Here is a 19,051-nt window from a genome sequence, read left to right as displayed (position 1 = left end):
AGGTGCCACAAGTACTCCTGTTCTTTTTGCTTTTTTGACTGCTGCTGCACACTGCGTGGACATCTTCAGAGAATTATCCACGATGATTCCAAGATCTCTTTCCTGATTAGTTGTAGCTACATTAGCCCCCATCATATTGTACGTATAGTTGAGGTTATTTTTTCCAATGTGCATTACTTTACATTTACCCACATTAAATTTCATTTGCCATTTTGTTGCCCAATCACTTAGTTTTGTGAGATCTTTTCGTAGCTCTTCACAGTCTGCTTTGGTCTTAACTATCTTGAGCAGTTTAGTATCATTTGCAAACTTTGTCACTTCACTGTTTACCCCTTTCTCCAGATCATTTATGAATAAGTTATATAGGATTGGTCCTAGGACCGACCCTAGGGGAACACCACTACTTACCCCTCTCCATTCTAAGAATTTACCATTAATTCCTACCCTTTGTTCCCTGTCTTTTTTAACCAGTTCTCAATCCATGAAAGAATATTCCCTCTTATCCCATGACAACTTAATTTACGTAAGAGCCTTTGATGAGGGACCTTTCTGGAAATCTAAGTATACTATGTCCACTGAATCCCCCTTGTCCAGATGTTTGTTGTCCTTTTCAAAGAACTCTTATAGATTAGTAAGACATGATTTCCATTTTCAGAAACCATGTTGACTATTGCTCAACAGTTTATCTTCTTCTACGTTTTTGACAATTTTATTCTTTATTTTGTTTCAACTAATTTGCTCAGTACTGACGTTAGGCTTACCGGTCTGTAATTGCTGGGATCACCTCTAGAGACCTTTTTAAATATTGGCGTTACATTAGCTATCTTCCAGTCATTGGGTACAGAAGCTGATTTAAAGGACAGGTTACAAACCATAGTTAATAGTTCCGCAATTTCACATTTGAGTTCTTTCAGAACTCTTGGGTGAATGCCATCTGGTCCCCCTGACTTGTTACAGTTAAGTTTATCAATTCCAAAACTTCCTCTAGTGACACTTCAATCTGTAACAATTCCTCAGATTTGTCACCTACAAAGGACGGCTCAGGTTTGGGAATCTCCCTAACATCCTCAGTTGTGAAGACTGAAGCAAAGAATTCATTTAGTTTCTCTGCAATGACTTTATCGTCTTTAAGGGCTTGGCTACACTTGAGAGTTACAGCACTGACGGTGGCTTTACAGCGCTGTAACTTACTCCCTGTCCACACAGGCAAGGCACATACAGAGCTGTATCTCCCTGGCTACAGCGCTGCATATACTCCACCTCGATGAGAGGAATAAAGAGAACAGCGCTGGTGCTGCAGTGCTGGGGTGCGAGTGTAAACAGTGATTAATTTTACTATGCTGTAACTGACCTCTGGAACCTTCCCATAATGCTTTTAAGTAAAGATAACACTTTGTTTTGTTGTGATGCCTCTCTTTGTTTTGTTGTGAACTCAGGGTTCCCAGAGCTGCTTATCTAAAATACAAACACAGCTACTGTTTGCTCGAGCAGAAGCAGGCAGAAGGATCCCTTTGGAATGTTTGCTTGAGGAGAGAAGCAGCACGGCGTGCGGGAGAGAGGGTGGTGGGGGGTCCGTTTCAGAGCAGCTGCTTATCTGGTCTGTGAGGAAAAAAACAACGCTATTTGCATTTAGTGAATGAGAGGAGGTGGGGGAAGGGGTCGGAACTTGCATGGCAGGGAGCTGACACAGTGTCAGCTCCAAAAATCCACTCTCTCTGTCTTCCCCACACTCCCTGTCCCACTCCACCCCACCCCCTGTTTTGAAAAGCAGGCTGCAGCCACTTGAATGCTGGGATAGCTGCCCATAATGCACCATTCCCAACACCGCTGCAAATGCTGCACTGCTAGCTGTCAGTGTGGCCACACTGCAGTGCTTTCCCTACACAGCTGTACGAAGACAGCTTTAACTCCCAGTGCTGTACAGCTGCAAGTGTAGCCAAACCCTAAGTGCTCCTTTTGTATCTTGATTGTCCAGGGGCCCCACTGGTTGTTTAGCAGGCTTCCTGCTTCTGATGTACTTAAAAAACATTTTGTTATTACCTTCTGAGTTTTTGGTTAGTTGTTCTTTAAACTCCTTTTTGGCTTTTCTTATTACATTTTTACACTTAATTTGGCTGTGTTTATGCTCCTTTCTTTTTACCTCACTAGGATTTGACTTCCACTTTTTAAAAGATGCCTTTTTATCTCTCACTGTTTATTTTACATGATTGTTAAGCCATGGTGGCTCTTTTTTAGTTCTTTTACTGTGTTTTTTAATTTGGGGTATACATTTAAGTTGGGCCTCTATTATGGTGTCTTTGAAAAGCGTCCATGCAGCTTGCAGGGATTTCAGTCTAGTCACTGTACCTTTTAATTTCTGTTTAATTTCTTGTTTAATTTCTGTTTAATTTATTGTAAGTTTTTATTTAGTATCCCTTTAATTATTGGTTATTATATTATTGTTAACTGTTATTTGTAGTTTGGTAGTGCCCAAAGGCCTTGTTGTATTGCCACACCACTAGTACATATGAAAGGACTTTGCTGTGTGAAGTTGAATATTTTGATGTTACTTCATTTTTCTTGTCATTTCTTTCCAGCTAAAAGCAGTATGATCATATTAAAAGGCTTGTTGGAAGACACAGCAGTATTAACTCTGATGCACTAACTAGGCATTTTTCAACTCTGGAGGCAGGATGGAATAAAGACTAAGTTGAGCATGTATCCACCAAAAGTTCAGCCACTAACACACACTTTTTCTCAGTCCAGCTTTCTCCGGTATAGTGAATGCTTCCCCGCTATCTATCCCAAGCAAGACCGCATCTCCCACCCTAGCATATAGCTAGTTTCCTAGCAGTCTGTGCACTCTACACTGCCATTTGCTACTCTTCCATAGCTTTTTATGGTGTTTTGTAGACATGTTACTTCCAGGCGCTTTTGAACTACACAGAGCTCTTTTTAGGTCACTCACTTGTGCATTCCACCTGCAGAAGCTGATCCAATAAATGATATTACCTCAACTATTGTTTCTCTCATTTGCTGCTCTGTCCATTGTTGAATCCAAGCTTCCTCTGACACAGAGCTTCAAATGCCAAGTTTCCTAGTTTAAATTCTCTCCTGGCTGTAGGAGTTACCTTACTTTTTGGCAGTATGTTGCACTGTTTGTATCAGAGGGAAGTATAAGGTGTTCACTTGTCTATATGGTGTTTTCAGCCTTCTGTTTATGAGACTGTGGTAACAGAAGGCTTCCTAAAATATGGGGAAGGCAAATATAATTATTAGTTGACTGAATCCATGCATTTCCCCCCTATTTAGCACTCCAAACCAGAGGTAGATTAACCACTTCTGAGGCCCTGGGCTAAGGCTAAATTGATGCCCAGTCTAGCCTGATGAAGGTTGAAGAATGTGAGGAGCAGCTTTTGGTTTCCATGGCCAGTTCTGGAGGGGACAACTACAGAGTGGCCTCTCTATGAGTTTATGCTGGTGATACTCACTAAATATGTGGAGAATTTGGGGGGGTGCTTCAGGTCACCATTAGCTTGACCCATGCTCTTCTTATTAGGTGAAAATGAGTGGTCATTAAGCTTAAGAAAAGTTAATAATGGTCTTGCCAATTACTGTTTGGTCTGTAACCTTCCTTTTAGGAAAGGTTATAACAGAGAAGATGGTGTCTAATCAACCTTGCCAATATCCAGCACTCACAGATTTCCTTGACCTCAGTCTTGATACAGTTCAGCGACTAGAGTGGCTTCCTGTCAGTGACTTCTCTTGCATAGTCAGTAAGGACCAAAATGTTCATTCTGTATCTTTTAGATCTCTTTGCTGCCTTTGCTATTGTTATACACAAGGTGTTGTCCACATAGTTTCCTCATTTCATTTACTGTCTTTCTTAGAAGACTAAAAAGATGGTGATTACTCACCCGCCCTCAAGTTTTTCTTGCCCGGGAACTGGGGTACCGCAGGATAATATTTTGCCAGCCTTCCTGGTCAAAAATAGGTGTGAAGCTGGTGCAGGGAGCTGGAAGTGAGGTAATATTAGATTATGCTTATTGCATCATCTCTACTTCTTTGGACTGATGTGTGAAACTGATTAGCTAATCTGGAAAGTAGATATACACAGGTTCTGATGTGACAAATATATTAACTAGAATGTTGAAAAACAGCAACCCTAGTCATTACCATGCATAGAAGGCAGATTAATTTAGTGCATTCATATAATATTTACTCTAGGTTTCTAATTTGCCTTTATGTTAAAGTATCAACATATTTTGTAATAAAGATCTAAAAAAACTTCTCATCCTGCTCAGTATTTGCATAATGCAGCTTTAAATAAGAGTTTTACACAGCATACAAAGTAATTATTATATTGCTTCAAACCACAGCCTAAAAAGTTAACAAACTGATTTTTCCCTGTAATAATGAGCCATGATACAGTAAGTATCAGCTGTAAGTAAACAGACTCTTCAGGAAGGTTGACAATAAGTAGATAATCCACTCTGATATAGTAAGGCATTTGCATGAAGCTTGTTTTCACATTTACTGTGATAGATGCAGCCCCAGAGCTTCCTTGGATTAACTCAATTAATTTTCATCTGTTTACCAGTGTATTTGTGGCTGAAATGAATTTCAGAACAAAATAAAGCAACAAAAAATCAAATAGCACAATCTGCTAGAACAGGAGTAGGAAACCTATGGCATGCATGCCGAAGGTGGCACACAAGCTGATTTTCAGTGGCACTCACGCTGCCCAGGCCTGGCCACTGGTCTGAGGGGCTCTGCATTTTAACTTAATTTTAAATGAAGCCTTCTTAAATGTTTTAAAAATCTTATTTACTTTACATGCAACAATAGTTTAGTTAAATATTATAGACTTATAGAAAGAGACCTTCTAAAAACATTAAAGTGTATTACTGGCATGTGAAACCTTAAATTAGAGTGAATAAATGAAGACTCAGCACACCACTTCTGAAAGGTTGCTGACCCCTGTGCTAGAATTATTCAAAATGGCTTATTGTACTTACCAAAGATCTTTTACATAGGAAATGTAGGGATTTCATACTAGATCAGACCAGTTGTCCATGTAATCTATTATCCTGTCTTCTATAACAGCCATTTCTACCTTTAGAGGATGGTACAAGAAGCCCTGCAGTGGAAAGCTGTAGGATAATGTGCCCCCAGGGGAAAATTTTCTCTAACCCTCTGTAGTTAGAGAGACTGGCTCAAACCCTGAAGCGTGATGGTTTATATCAAGCCCAACTGTGTTGGGTATTTTTAATATTTACTATTACAACTCCAGATATTCTTGTTACATTCACAGATATTTAATGCTCTTGTGGATTGTACTGCACTCTTGCCTTCAGCTATGTAGCAATGGCATCCACAGGCTAACTGTGTACTGTGTGCTAAAGTGTTTCCTGTTATCAGTTTTCTTTCAAAATTTCATTGACTGTCCATTTGTTATTGGTTTGAGCTGTTGGTCTAAGAGTTAAGATTACCCATATGTGGGTTGCTAAATCCTTCAAATGCAACTTTTTAAAAATTAGATCAGTAATAACACTAAGGACAGTAAAAGATGAGACAAAATGTGATCTAAGAGTGTCCTATTTCTCTAGAAAGCTATAGGGCCATACCCTGACATAAGAAATGATCCTGTGAACTGCTGTGTACTCAACTCCTGCTGCTTTCCCTGTTTGGTTTGCCTTCTATTTCAGCACCACTCAGTAGCAAGCTGTTGATTCTTTATACATTACTGACATTTTTAGGTATATCATTAGTTCTATCAAAACCCTCTAGTGTAGATCTAATTAAGGGCCAGCATGTATTTTAATAATTATTAGGCTTTCAAATTCAACTGAAATGGTTGTTCTGCAGAAATCTTGCAGCTGCGATATTAGTGTGAAGTCTGAGGCAGCGTTAGTATATTTTGTGATATTTTACCAAACCGGAAGCAAATCACATTGGAAATGCAAAAAAGCTCAAAATATTAAAAACAACAACAAAAAATCAAATTTTCTTCTATGTCCCCTCCCACCAAATCAAAAGACGTACTGAGCAGTGTGAGTAAAGGTTGCAGAATTGTCACGCAGTTTGAACAATGGGCTCCACTAGAACCCATTGAAGTCACTAACTAAAGATTTGCCATTGGCTTCAGCAGGAGCAGGATCTCCTCAGTGTTAGAAAATGCTGCTGCTTTCATTTCTGGGCTACTTGTTAGGGGGGAAGGGCGGGGAAAAACAGTGAAAAAAGCAATTCTTAGAGAAGAGAATGCACAATGTACAGTACAACAGCTGTGCTATGCAGCAGCCTAAAGAATGTAATACGTAGCTACGTAGCCAAGTCATAAACCAACACAATGGGCAGGGGTTTGGAATTTGTTTGTTCCAGCATGTTTGATAAATGAGGTGGGTAAAATATCTTAAGGCTAGTACTCCCATTGACTAGGAGTGGGGGCGTATCTTCTTCCCCTCCACTGTATTTAGTGAATATAAACACCAAGACTAAGTCATGGGTCAAAGCAGTCTATTATGCCTAGCAGTGTGACACACTGACCTCAGCAGCACCTCCTGGCTCCCACCTCGTGCATGCTTTGTGGTCCTTACGCTCCACCTACCTGCAGACTGAGGCACACGTTTGGATTTGGTTAGTTGAAAAGCAGTCCTGGCTGGTAAAAGCAGTTTTATGTAAAAGAAGAGAAGGGAATTTTTCATTTAGGCCAGAACTTGCTGAGAGGACTGATTTTCTTTTTCCTGAACAGCTCTATCATCTTTACAAAACTTACATCTTTAATGAGTGGTGATTGTATGCGCGAGAAGTGATACAGGTGCAGCTGATTTCTTGGGAAGGAGGGAGTGTATTGCTTTTACTGTGCCCCTGATGGCCAAGTAAAACTGCAACAGAGAATGGTGCTGGACATGATATATAAAAATAGACAGACAGTAGTAAATTTGGCAACGGTTTAAAACAGAGTTTATGTGACTTATGCCATGTGTGGCAGGGTAAAGTAGATACATTTTAATACATTATTACATTTAAGGGAGATTTGCTGTATAAATGATAAAGAGCCTGATTTTCATATGTAGGATTAGATTCTCTTCCACACTGAGATTTGTTTGGGTTTAAATATAGTAAAAGTCTAGTTATCCAAATTCCCTTTATCTGAAAATCCTAGTTATCCAAATACACAGTGACCCTCCCATTGCAGTCCTGGGTTAGCAATCTGGTTTATCCAAATGCCCCATTATCCAGAACTTTTGGATGTCCCCTAGGTTATTTGCATAAATGAGCATGGACTGTATTTTAAAAATCTATTTCTGAAACTATGAAAATAGCTACATTTTGCAAACAATTTTCAGCTATATCGTCATATAGTATTAGAGATGGACTAAGCTACAACATTTAGATCTAGATTTTGAACACCCCAGTGCTAGGGCCAGAATTTCACTCCCGGGGTTTTGGACATAAAGATGGCAACATTTAAAAGATTGGTTCTTGCTTTGCATTTCAAATACACCCCAAATTTGAGGTTGCTACTACTTGGGGTTTTGGTTTGTACCCAAATATACTAGTTATTTTATTTTCCACAGAGAAAGCCACTCAGTTGTTTTTTTAAATTAAAATGTTTGCTATTATTATTGTTATTAATTTAAGATTTTCGAAATCTTGTCCTAAATCCCTTCTTGTCCGAATCCCAATTTGTGTTTAAAGTTCTCATGTGAGTGGCGCTTGTCTCCTGCTATTTATGTTTAGTTCCAAACATGTCAGTAGCAAGGGGCTCATCTACAATTATAAGTTGTTCAGGAAGTGTGTAAATAACTTTTGCAACATTAATGCCATTTCTCCTCAGAAAGTGCATATAAAATTCACTTACCATTCACAGCTCCTTTCTTATTGGGGTTCAACAAAGTTGGCAAGGGAGGATTGGAAATCCATTTAATGGAATAAGACTAATCTCCACTTTTCTCCACCATAAGCTCCTCCAATTGATCTGATTAATTGTTTCGGTTAACAACCTGAAGAGAAAGGAACATGTACAGTATAATACAAGGTTAGCTATGGCTTTAGTTATCTTAATGTAAGTCATGAGACTGCTAACAGAAGCTCATAATGTAATTTATGCCCTTGTTCTTGATTTCAGAATTTCTTTTAGATGAACATGAAAATCCTTGTCCTGCATGGACTGAGAGGGCCAAATATTCAGGTAATGATGACTAAACTGTGCCTACAAAAATGTGTGTGAAATTCACCTTTATGCAGAAGGGCAGGCTCAAAGCAATGCCATAATTTAAGCCCCACTAAAGTGCAAAATGGTGCAAAGGCCTTATATATAGGGCTAATTTCACCCTCACTTGCACATTGTAAAACCACGCAGCAGGCATGGACATGCTCACACCCAAATCTGGATGAATGCTAGAGTTCCTGGTTGTAAATGCAGATGCCAGACAAATGTAAGTATTATGTGAGCAACATTTCAGTTCTTGATTTCTGCAGAGATAATTTAGCTGCCAGTAACTTGGCCCTATACTTGATGCTTTTTGCAAGAGTAAAGGTTTATCCTGTGGCTCTTGGTCATGTAGTCTTGGCCCCATCTCAAGGTACTGTGTGCTTTCAGCCAATTTTCCACCTGGTGGTCACCCTCCCCACCAAGTGACAGCTGCATTTCTATGGGATGTAGCCCAATTACTTATATTGTTTGCAAACCACTGTGGGATCATGAAGAATAAAGATGTTACTCTACAAAATCTGAGATTAAGATTAACCATCTTTAGATTTAAAAATAATAAAATAATTCAAGGAATTAATACACAAATGTGATTCAAGCCCAGGCTCTGTCTGGTCCAGTCTTTTTGGTCACAATGCCTCCTAATAAATAACCAAAGCAACAACAATTTGCTTTTTCAAAGGGATGAAACTAGAAAAACTGTCTCCTACACAACTAGAAAAATCCCTTTACTGTTTTAACCATTTTCTACTACTCACTAAAGAGCTTGTTTTTCTGTTGTAAATTTCTACATTCCTTGTTTTCTATCCATCTCTAAAGCCCATGAAATTTAAACTAACCTTAGAACCAGCATTGTTCAGGCCCCAAAACATGCACTGTCTGATTCTTTCTGCAGGTATAAAAAAGAATTCCTTGCTTATAACCAGTATTCCCTTTAGATCATTACCAGAAAATCCCTAAGAGAGAATGCATTTCATGCTAATTACATCTTTGGTAAGCCAACCATTTGTGGGGTTCAGATCAAGTGTTCTAGATCAGTGCCATCTCTGCTACAAACCTAAGTACCATAAGCATTTTTGACACACTGGCATCTCTTAGTTCATAGCAGAGTGTAAAGTACAGACTATTGTTAAAGAGAGACAGAGGAGTTTGGATAATATAAGTCCTAATCTAAACATATCCACATCCATTAAACTGCACAAAACTCAACCTTGATTTAAGAGTTGGGAAAAAACTCAACAGCAAACTTTGGTTAGTTGGTTTTGCTATATTTTCATGCTCTCTGTGCTACTAGGTTTCAGCTGGATCAAGACAAGGAAATGGAAATACTCTCAAATGCTCTCTTCCCAGTATTTCCACAACTGGAGACAAGCAGCTGTGCAAAAGTCACCAGAAACCCTGTTCTTATGAGACATCCCTGCATGCATAGTGCCTAGCCCAGAGGGGAGCACGCCTCGGAGAACAGTTCCTTCCTTAGCCTCACTCTTCCCAATGCATGTAGCCTCAGGCCTCCAGACATAAGGCTCCTGTCAGATTCGGGGAAGGGGAGAATGCAGCAGAATCAGTGCTGCTCCCTCATCTCATTCTATTCCCATCCTGCTCCCAAGATTCTGCCCATGTTAGTGCAGAAAAGCATATAGACATTTTCTGCCTCAGTCCTGAATCCCTGTACAGCGTTGTGAATGCAGTTACAATGAAAGCTTGGGACAATAACAATGGCATCCTGCATGCAGGAGCAAACACTTTCTATTTTAGTTCTTTCATCACAGAAGGTAGATTTTGTGAGCCTGGTTATTCTCAGAAAACAAAAAGAAATTAACTGAGCTGGGATTAACTCCCCAAAATGGTGAAAAGAGCTGACAGAATTGGGATTTTTAATGCTTAATTACTTCTCTACAGTTTTTAATACTTCCTATAGTTTCTGGAGCTTAAAGCCTCATTTCTGTATATTACTTTTCCTTTGAAACAGCTTTTAGGGACCAATCCATGGCCTGATGAAGCAAATGGGAGTCTTTCTATTAACTTCAATGGGCATTGGATCAGGCCAGAGGCAGCACCTCAGCACGCACATCTTTGGGTTTAGTGAGTTTCCTGTTAGTGAGATTTCTCTCCCCCTCACCCATAGTGTTGTAGATCTTAACATCCTCTTCCCCCTTGTTCTTCTTCCTCCCACAGGGCCATTGTTAAAGTTTTGACATCTGTAACAGTTCAGCAATTAAACAAACCCCTCCATCCTAAGTACCTTGGTTTCTTATGCCTAACTGGAGCAGTACTAGTGACTTTTCATTCTCTCTGAAACGGATACATCTCATATACCCATGGGCTTTCAACATTCTGGTAGCCCAAGGAATGCTGAGTTTGTTAACACGCATGAGTCTGTTAACACGCATCTAGTCCATGACAATTACTTTGTTTTATAAAGTACTTTTGGAAGGTGTGAGCTAGATCTCCAGCTGGTGGAAACTGGAGGCTGGCCTACACTGGGGGGGGGGAAATCTATCTAAGATACGCAACTTCAGCTACGTGTATAGCATAGCTGAAGTCGAAGTATCTTAGATCGAGTTAGCTACCAGCCTTATGGCACGGGATCGACATCTGGGTTCCCCCTGTCGACTCCGCTACCGCCGGTCACATTGGTGGAGTTCCGGAGTCAACAGGAGCTCGTTCAGGGATCGATATATTGCGTCTAGATGAGACGCGATATATCGATCCCCGAGAAATAGATTGCTACCCGCCGATAAGGCTGGTAGTAAAGACGTACCCTGGCATAGGTCCATTGACTTCAACAGACTTAAGCTGATTTAAAACTAGCTGAGGATCTGTACAAACATAATTAGAGGATCTGGCTTTCTTTCACTTTCCCCCCTCTCTGTACTCTCTGAATTCCTCCCATGCAGTCATGAACTAATGCATATGACTTGGGTGGGTTATCCTTGTCTTCACAAAAATTACCTTACATTCCTCAAAGGCTTCTCTATGCTTTTTCTCAGAAGTTTATTTCCCCCTGCCCCCCAGCCTCTGGTGAGAGTAAGTTGGCAACTCCTTCAGAGTGAGAGAGTTATCAATAAAATCATCTCTCTTTAATCACATTTAACGACACTACATAAATACTTGAAAAAATATGGAAAAAAGTGTTTAGAGTAGCTGAATATCACAAGGGAATTTACAGTCTTATTAAAAATTATTAGGCTTTACTTCTTATTCACTGATAAAGCTGCTTTCATAAACTGCTCTCAGCAACTTCATATCCAGAGTTTGTAGGATGTTTATTTTCACATTTTCAAAACACCATATTTCTTCCACCATTAAATTTTATTTTTGTGTTGTTTAAAACAGCAATTTTCCATCTTTCCTGACCCAGTAATTCAGCTAGAAAAATATGTTTCCCTAGAAACACTTCAGAATATATGGCAGCGTAGCATGACTGCAGGGCCTGTTGTGAATAATGTAAAATGCTCCCTAGTATTCAAGTAATATAAATGTACATGTCAGAGACCGAAGCATTCAAGTTTGGTGTTGATTCCAGGTTCAACTGATATAGAACATTTTGATTGGACTCACGGACCTTATTCCCAAGGGGCCAGTCTTTGCCTCTGAACATCTAGCTTGGTACATAGGGAGGCAGGAAACTTAGAAGACAATCAGCTTTTCAGACTTATTTTCCTGCAGGTTTTATTGCTGGTTTTTGACTCCTGTCAGATTTTCAAGGAAGTCGAATGGGTCAGCAGCACTCCCTCATGTCTGTGGCCCTGCAAGCTTGGAGAATCACCCTTTTCTTTGAGATAAGTGTCTGCATTTCAATTTCTAATGTTCCCAGAAAGAAGTGAATTGAGAGTATGTAGCTCTCTCTTCTCTTTTGCAGTATTGCCATTTTAGATTTTGCATCAGGCTCCGAATAAGGTCAGTTTGGAGAGACTGAATCCTTCTGAAGATCTCAGGATCCTGTACTAGTCATTTATAACAAATAACTACTTCTTGAAAACCTTTAGAGACATTCAGCAAGAAAGGATGCGGCAATTACCAACTGTGTAATTATGCAGGGGTACTACAGTAATTAAGTCTGAAGCTATAAACCACATTTTCTACCCCATTTCCTAACTTGGTCAAAACCAAACTAACATGCCTGAAACTTTACATGCCACATCTCACTCCAAGGTAAAGTTGTCCTGGAAGGTTTGAGGCAAATCACTCTATGGAATGCAGAGATCTGAGATTTCCAAAAAATCTTGTTTAATTTTCAAAGATTTCTGCTTTGTTTTATTGGGGGTTTTTTGCTTCTCAACTCTCTAAAATAAGTTTAATGTGTAAACTCCGAACTTCTCTTCTGTATTATTTAACAAGTAGAAGTCCTTCTCACTAGTTTTTAGGCAGTGCATCTAGAAGTGATTTAGATATTAAAAGTTTTTTATCAAGTAATTAACCAAAATGGTTAGTATGCACTCACCAGCATACATCTGTATTATTTACAAATACTATTTGGATGTATACATTCTATGCAAATTCCATTTTGATGCATGCTTTGTCAAGTGTTCATGGGCTCAGAAACACATTGTAATCCAGACATAGCCCAGATGCAGATAACCAAGTGCAGGCAACAGGTGACAGGGTACCACAGGGGTTCATTGGGGCAGGGAGGTTCAGTCTGGAAGGTGCAGAAATGGGAAAGCTACCTGGAGTGAGATGACAAGAGATCTGGTATAGAGAATGGCAGGAGGAAGTTACAGTTTGAGAACAAATGTTGTCCAACTGTGTGTGACTTGCAAGGCCCTGCTGTTGAGCAATTTTTACACTTTTTTCCCCTCCCTGAAATGTAAGGAAATTCCTCAGCTAAAATCAGCTTAATCCTGGAGTTAAAGCTGGAAACACTCCAACCAACACTCCAAGCTATCACTCCAACCAATGAAATGTTCAGACCACAATGACAGGCTCTCAAAAAACAAAGACATTAGATGGACTTTCCAACATGCAGCCCCTGTGTGACGGATGGATAAAGTTAAGATTCAGAAACAAATTCATCCCTCTGCAACTCCATTGAACCCAGGTGGACGGGGAAGGCAGTGAAGTTAAGATGCACAGTTTTCTGAAGAGATTTTGAGCTGAAGTGATAGAGTTAATCCAGTTTTTGTTTGGTTTATGGCCTGGGAATACGGTTCTTCAAAATTTGTTTCATGTAAAGAATAGAACCCAGAGAGTAAGGATGCTTGCGAAGGGATTAGATGTATAAAAAATATTTGTTTCAAACAGCAAAACAAAATCACATTTAAATGTCTCTCTCTGAAATCCTCTACCTGTTTCTATAATTGATAACCAATTACAATGCAGTTGTTCATCACACTTCTTGTAGAATTCTATGGAGAATGACAAAGTTCTGTAAATTTTTTCAGGAACAGGCCTTGGACTCTTTTGTGGCACTTGCAAAGCCTTTTGAGAATCAGATCCATGGTGCCTTAAATACTGGATAACTGTCTAGGTTATAGACAGCAATTATAGTCAAACCATGTTAATTAATTAAATACAAGACTGTACAGGAGCATTGATCATAATTTACATGAAATAATCAATCTGACAAAATCTCAGTGGTAAATCAAAATGAGGAAAATGGTTTATTCAGGTTAATCCTAGTTAAACCAGATAATTTTTTCAACATATCCCAACGGTCTCTTTTACAGAAAAGGGGAATGTGACTTGAATATGAGAGAACAGATTTCTATCCTAGTTTAGTCCATTCACAAGGAGAGGCAGTAAAATCTCAAGCCAAAGGCAAGAGACAAAATGGTTTCAAGTTTTTCTCAGACTTTCATCTCTGTGATATATGGCCCACTGAGCAGTCTAACCCTTTGAGACTATTTAGCAAAGCCAGCAAATCATCACTGACCAACGAAGTAATTAAAATTCAGCACTACCCGTAGCCATTTGCTGAAGGCTAACACAGAAAAGATGCTGCAGAGGAAAACGCTGCAACATATTGAAAGGCTAGAGTTTAGAGGCAGAATGATAACAATTTTCAAAACTACACAGGTATTAAACAACTGAGTGTGACCTAGTCCTATGGGTATTACTGAGTTTTATAAAAGCATGAACTGCAAGAAGCAGTAAAGTCTATTGCTTTAAATCCTAATCCACAGGAACAATCTGACTGTAATTGTAGAACATGTTTCCAGATTTTAACAGGCAAATTAATTTTTTTTTTACTTTAAATTTGAGGAGAGAACCGTGTCTAGGAACATCCGATCATTTTTAATCTGTTTAGCGTGGTAGTGCCTGGAAGTCCCGATCAGACTGGGACCCATTGTGCTAAACACTCTACAAACATAATCAGAGACTGTCCCTGCCCCCAGAGATTAACAGTCAAAAGACAGGATATACCAGGGGGCTAAAACAAATGAGTGAACGAGGCATTGGAGGGGGCGGGGAAGTGGAAAAATAATAAGATGGTTCAGCACAAACTAGCTGTGTGCACAATTTCTAGCCAATTAGGAGCAGCAACCACAACTGGTTATGGACCTGGCTGTTATCAGGTGGTAGTGTTAAAGTTAAGGACAATACATCATCCATTAAGCAGAATATTATTTGATCTCAAATACTTATGAGGGTAAGTACTACAAGAAGCTATGCAAAAGTTTTTGACTTTAGGCAATCGGACTTTGAGGAATGCTTACCAAAATCTGCCTTCCTGAAATCCATTGTCTCTATTTTGCTGTACTCCCTTCTACCCTTCCTTAGAATTGCAAACTCTATGATTTCATGATCACTTTCACCCAAGCTTCCTTCTACTTTCAAATTCTCAACGAGTTCCTCCCTATTTGTTAAAATCAAGTCTAGAACAGCTTCCCCTCTAGTAGCTTTTTCAACCTTCTGAAATAAAAAGTTGTCTGCAATGCAGTCCAGGAACTTATTGGATAGTCTGTGCCCCGTGGTGTTATTTTCCCAACATATATCTGGATAGTTGAAGTCCCTCATCACCACCAAATCTTGGGCTTTGGATGATTTTGTTAGTTGTTTAAAAAAAGCCTCATCCATCTCTTCCACCTGGTTAGGTGGCCTGTAGTAGACTCCTAGCACGACATCACCCTTGTTTTTTACCCCTTTTATCCTAACCCAGAGACTCTCAACACTCCCATCTCCTATGTCCATCTCCACCTCAGTCCAAGTGTGTACATTTTTAATATATAAGGCAACACCTCCTCCCTTTTTCCCCTGTCTATCCTTCCTGAGCAAACTATACCCATCCCTTTACTTAAGCACTCTTCTTTTTCAACACCACCTTTTCCCTCACCGTTCTTTGCTCCTTGTTTCCATCAGAACAGAGCAGGGATAGGCAACCTATGGCACGCATGCCGAAGGCGGCACATGTACTGATTTTCAGTGGCACTCACACACCTGGGTGTTGGCCACCAATCCAGGGGGCTCTGCATTTTAATTTAATTTTAAATGAAGCTTCTTAAACATTTTTAAAACCTTATTTACTTTACATACAACAATAGTTTAGTTATATATTATAGACTTTTAGAAAGAGACCTTCTAAAAACATTAAAATGTATTACCGGCACGCAAAACCTTAAATTAAAGTGAATAAATGAAGACTTGGCACACCACTTCTGAAAGGTTGCTGACCTCTGGAACAGAGTATTTGAGCTGTAGATCAAATAACGTTGGGGCTTTTTTTTAAGAGTAACTTTAAATCCCTGTTTGCATTAATTCCCCCCAAAATAATTACAATAATAGTGCCAAAGTAAAGGAGGCGTGTCAAGCTGATGATTGTTTTAAATGTCTGATTCTCTGGAGAAATATTCTTTGCTGGATATAGTACGATACTAACAGATACTGGATCCTTAACACATTTCAATGGGTAATTACAGACTTTTTTTTTTTTTTTTTTTGCATTGTCAGAAGCTGGAAGCTTAGAATGGCAGATAAGCTAGTCTAGACATCTCTAGTGTCTAAATGTTGGATTTATCTGAGCCTGGAGATATCCTCTTTCACATTATGTTGTGGGCTTACAACTCAAGACCTGACAGATTTGTGTTTTAGAATATTCTCATATTTCCCAGTCATGAAAAATAAAGGCAGCCAAGTGAACTTTGTAATGCCAGTGTTTCAAGTCAACTTCTGAGTACAATCAAAAGACCATAAAGATTAATGATGGGCCAATGATTAGGGCACTAAGCTTAGAACTGTGCCTCAGTCCTTCAGCTGTGAAATAGGGATAATAGCATTTTTCTACCTTGGAGGGCTGTTGTAAGGAGAAACACATTAAAGATTGTGGGGTGCTTTGATCTTATGATAACAGGGGACATATGAATACCTTAGATAGAAACAGACACTGTTAGCTGGAAAGTTCTGAACTCATGTACGGAGGGACGATATCACCCAAGAGTATGGCTCAACACAGCAATCATATGAACAAATCACCACAGTAACTTTTCCTAGGAACAAGACATTGAGCATGAAATAACAAAGTTGGGTAGTTTACAGCAACTTTAATGACTAGATCCATATGACTTATTACAATTCGGGCTGTAATGATAGAGTTTCTATAAAAATGTCTTTGCTTTTGACACCACAGAATAAAAGTAGATTTTACACGGACAATTATGTGAAAAATATGCACTGCTGTAATGACTAGCAGGAGGAGAAGGGATGTGCTGAGTATACGAATTGTCTTACATTCCCTTTGTTGGTGTACCCACTTGAATTGTTACATTACTGGAGCTCTGTAACTTTCCAACAATCAAAAACGCATGTGCAGCTAGGCTAAATTCATCAGGGTCTTCTCCCCCCTTCCCAAGATAGCAGGCGCTATTTTGTTAATTTGCACCCATCATCTTTCATGTGTGTTAGTTTGCACTACATATTTCAAATGGATCTGGAAGTGCAAGCAGACCACAGCTTGGCAGTTAGCACTTTCAGGTGTTGCTGGACATGTGTCTTAACACACATTTAGTTTGTCTAAAGTGGAAACTGCTTTTCCAAATGCTACTTTTTAAACCTACTTTTTCTGGTCTGCTGTTGATTCAGCAAGTGCAGTTACACTTCATCATCACCAGCCTGTGCATTGGATTCTGCTCAGATGTGTTATCCCTGCTTGCATTTTGGTGGATTCAGACAACTGGAATATTTTGGTGACCAGATAGACAAAAAACAACCCAAGAAACCTTGGTATGTTTTGGGCACCGCAGATAAAAAATAAACAAACAGGATCATCATACAAGTGATCATGTATCTCTGTGACTTTAGCTTCTGCTTCATATGTAAGGGCAGACCTGTCTTTGGGGCAGCTGTTTGTCAGGATTACAGATTTCTCACACTTCACTGGTGACACCTTCCCATTTTAATTGGGAGGGTTCTGACCACTATCATATCAACCATTTCTGCTAACTCTTTTACAGAGATGTACTAGTTCCAGGAAGCTGTCTGGATGCTGTAAAGGATTCCATAAAGGATGCTGTCAAGGGAGCACAGTTTGTACCTTAGAGGCCTGATCAGGTAGTGGCAAGCACCCAAAATCCCATTGATGTCAATAGGAATTCCATGTGCAGAAGTGACAAGTAACCTAGCCTAAAAAATCTGAAATGTTTAATTGTACAGAACTAGAAGATTGATGATAACTGTAAGCCCTAACCTAGACAGAGTAGGAGGCAAAACATTATATTTGGCAAATTATAGTACCACAAAAATTGTTTTGGAACTTTTCAAAAGTTAAGCCATGAAATGGCTGACCACTGTCGCAGATAGTATTTGTGTGTGAGTGCTATGAAAGGTATAATGGCTGGATCATAATCACTGGACTCTGAAACATTTTGTAATCTCACATATCAACAACAGGTAAAAGTCTGTTCCAACAGATGTACAATACATAACTTATTAGCATATGCATAAGGAAGCAAAATTACACTTCAGATATTTAAGGTAAAACTCCTTTAATATTACCATCAAAGCAAAGCAGGTGGTAAATTACTTTAGGTTTTTTAGTGTCCCAGCGTGGATGCTGAGCCCATAGTTCATGCAGACTTATGAATATTCATGATTTATTAGCAAAAATAGTCCTAATGATGTAATTTTTCATTGTTATTTTCACTTTTTGTCTGGTTATTCTATATTTGCATGCTATTGGGGCAGCTCAGTCATGCCTCCTTGATTCCTCGTTTGCTCAAAGCTAATGTTAAAAATTCTATAATACACAGGTTAAGCAAAAAGTGTCTGTACATCCTGATGTAGTGCTTAGATTATCCAAAAGAACAAAATCTGGTTTAAAAGTCATAAGATACATTAGTGCATACAACAACCTAAATTTAGGTAAATAAATTTAACGATACAGTTTAGATATTAGAATCCAAATACTCGGGTACATCACTCATGAAAAGTTGTACAGAGAGTTGGTTGTAGAAAGCAAATATAGGAATGAGTGTAGATTGTCCCTCAGTGACTGAGCATTGAGGGTAGGTTGTCCCTATTACAATTAGCATCTGAACTTGAGAACTTTTATTGTAAATAAAGGTATATTTATTTCACTTAAGAAGGTTCATGATTTCATTCCACTGGGATAGACCTGGCACAGGATCAACCTAGTAAAGCAGAGCTCATTGGGAGAGGAATTGGGGTAGTGAGGGTAGATTGTGCTTCTCTGTATGAACCAAGGTGGTAGGTGTGCAGAGTATATACTAAGTGGTGAAAAACCTACTGAGATTCTAATAATCCCTGTATTATAATAATAATAATAATAAAAATATTTTACATTTACTTGGCTCCTTCCATCTGAGAAGCCCAAAGTGCTTTCATAAAAATTAATGAAATAAGCCTCCAACCAGAGGTACTGCCATTCCATGGGAAATTCTGACATTTCAAACATTTGTTTTT

This window comes from Gopherus evgoodei, chromosome 12, assembly GCF_007399415.2.
Source record: "Gopherus evgoodei ecotype Sinaloan lineage chromosome 12, rGopEvg1_v1.p, whole genome shotgun sequence".
NCBI lineage: Eukaryota > Metazoa > Chordata > Testudines > Testudinidae > Gopherus > Gopherus evgoodei.
Note: the sequence above shows the minus strand (reverse complement) of the source record.